Here is a 2,884-nt window from a genome sequence, read left to right on the forward strand (position 1 = left end):
CTTTAGACTTGTTCCCAATGAGATCTTGTCTACCAACTCCCTGAGTTTGCTAAAGTCTGCTTTCTTTAAATCCATTGTCTTTATTTTGCTGTTTTCCCTCCTAGCATTCCTTAGAAACATGAACTCTATCATTTCATGATCACATTCCCGCAAACTGCCTTCCACTTTCAAATTCTCAACCAGTTCCTCCTTGTTTGTCAAAATCAATTCTAGAACAGCCTCTGCCCTAGTAGCTTTCTCCACCTTCTGGAACAAAAAATTGTCTCCAATACATTCCAATAATTTATTGGATAATCTGTGTTCTGCAGAGTTATTTCCCCAACAGATGTCTGGGTAGTTGAAATCCCCCATTAGCACCAAGTCCTGTGCTTTGGGTTTTCTTGTTAGTTGTTTGAAAAATTCCTCATCTACATCTTCATGGACTGTACCCACCCAGTATTTGAGACTGTTTATTCAGATAGTTGTTGTCAGTGTTTTCACAGTGTCCCAATCTGGGGGGTACAGTGGATTTTCCAAGCCGGGCATGGGCTTTCCAAAGGCCACTTCATAAGGACTAATTCCTGCCAAGTGATTTGGGGAAAGCTCTGGATTCTCATCAGAACCCATGGAAGCACCATGTCCCAGTTTGTTCCCAGCTCATTGCACACTTTGGATAATTCAATTTTAAAAGACTTGTCCATTAAATCCACTACATCCCACTTCCCTCCCAGAGCTGAGATATAAACGGGGAGTCCTGATGGAGTCTCTTTCTCTGCAGAGTTAGTAACAAAATTAGAACATACATTAAATTTTTCAATCTAACCATTGTCCCTTATGTAACTTTGCATAAGATGTCAGAACATGTTCGTATGAGAGCTGGGTTTAATATTTATTTTTCTTTCTTTTGTATAGGAATTAGATACAGTGCTCCTGTCAGCTCATTGCTAAGTTATCTGCCCAAAACTAGAGTTTTCAAGAGCCTAAGTAACCCCTGGAATCACGGTGAAAGTTGCATCCCACAACCAAAATCTGAAATGGCTCCCTTATACTGTTGGCAAGGGGACAGAGGTGGAAATGATCCTGTGCGGGGGAGGGAAGGAGATGAGTCTGAGAGAGGAGCAAGTCCTTGGGGGAAGAGGCAAAGCAGGGGTGGAGCCTTGGCAGAAAAGGTGGGGCAAAGTGGAATTTATTGGGTCCAGTTACCAGCAATTAGAAAAGTGGCAACCCAGTGAATGGTACATTGACCGACTCTCCAGTTTGTAACATTGACACAGCACAGTGATGTCAGGAAAGGATGTAATGTGTCTTTGACTGTCCAGGAAGTGATTCAGAAAAGAAGTCCTAGAACTATGTCATCAGCCAGCTCTGCACAGAGCTTGCTTTGAAATCTAGAGCACCAGGAGGAAAATTTAGGTCCCTTTGTGAGTAAATAGCTGGAGCAGCTTGTCCCGGATTTCTTTGGTCCTCACACCGTAGATGATGGGGTGTACCACAGGGGGCACCATAAGGTACACGTTGGCAATGAGAATGTGAAAATGCAGGGCCACGTTGTGGCCAAAACGGTTTGTGAGGAAGGAGAAGAGAGCTGGCATGTAAGAGGCTAAGATGACAAAGATGTGGGAGCCACAGGTCACAAAAGTCTTGACTCGGGCATCCTTTGTGGGGAGGCGGAAGATGGCCCTGAGGATTTGGATATAGGACACAGTGATAAAAAACACATCCAGACCAGTCACCAAGAATGCCACAGAGAGGCTGTAGTAACTACTGACACGGATGTCGGCACAGGCCAGTTTCACCACGGCTATGTGCTCACAGTAAGAATGGGGGATAATGTTGGTTCTGCAATATGGCCACTGCCTCGCCAGGAATGGATGAGGAAGTATAAGTGTGCCACCGCGCAATACCACTGCCAGACCTATCTTGGCCACCATGGGGTTTGTCAGGATCGTGGAATGTCTCAGGGGATTGCAGATGGCCACGTAGCGATCAAAAGCCATGGCCACGAGGATCCCAGACTCCATCACTGAGAAGCAGCGAATGAAGTACATCTGGGTGAGGCAGGCACTGAAATCAATCTCCCTGGAATTGAACCAAAAGATTGCCAGCATTTTGGGTAGAATTGATGTGGACAGGACCAGGTCGCTGACAGCCAGCATACAGAGGAAATAGTACATGGGCCCATGGAGGTTTGGCTCCCTCTTGACAATGAACAGGATGATGAAGTTCCCCAAGATGGCTATGATGTACATGGCGCAGAAGGGGATGGAGATCCAGATATGGACCATCTCCAGGCCAGGAATGCCCAGCAGGATGAAGGTGGAGGGGTTGGTGAAGTCAGTTGTGTTGGAATCTGACATGCAGTACTGAGAAGGTATCCAACTCTGAGGAAGAATGCTGTCTCCTGCATATACCGTACGTTCCCCTGATGTCCTTATCTGGCCAGAGTCTAGCATGATGGTTGACGTATGAATGCCTGGATGGAGAGACAATGTTAACATGAGACACTACATGCACTACGAAAGGCAGTTCTTATGGTTGAAGTAGATTAGTTACTCGTCACACATTGAAAAATGACATTTTAATTATTCAGATAAATGAATTATTAACAGTTGACCCTACTAATGCCAATTCCATATTTTATGGTGCTCCATGCATCAATCATTTGTACACATCATGGGGGATGAAAGGGGGGGAAAGGATGGGACACCTTAATAGGGACCAGTAGGAAATACGAGTGTGGATAAAGGCTAGGAAACAATGGAAAAGCTGATATAGGATTAGTTCAAAAAATCCTCTAGAAATAAAATTAATGTCAGTCAGTCAGGATTTACAGAAAAAAAGTCTTGCCAAATAAATCCAATTTCATCCTTTAATGAGAGTAAACATTTTGTTGGACAAGGAAACC

General features: G+C 44.5%; 1 pseudogene; it reads right to left on the minus strand.

Moving 5' to 3' along the window:
* Positions 1-1,388: 1,388 nt before the first annotated feature.
* LOC101937710 (olfactory receptor 52E8-like) lies at positions 1,389-2,386 on the minus strand (annotated as a pseudogene).
* Between the last annotated feature and the right edge of the window lie 498 nt (positions 2,387-2,884).

This window comes from Chrysemys picta, chromosome 1 (genome assembly GCF_011386835.1).
Source record: "Chrysemys picta bellii isolate R12L10 chromosome 1, ASM1138683v2, whole genome shotgun sequence".
NCBI classification, from domain to species: domain Eukaryota; kingdom Metazoa; phylum Chordata; order Testudines; family Emydidae; genus Chrysemys; species Chrysemys picta.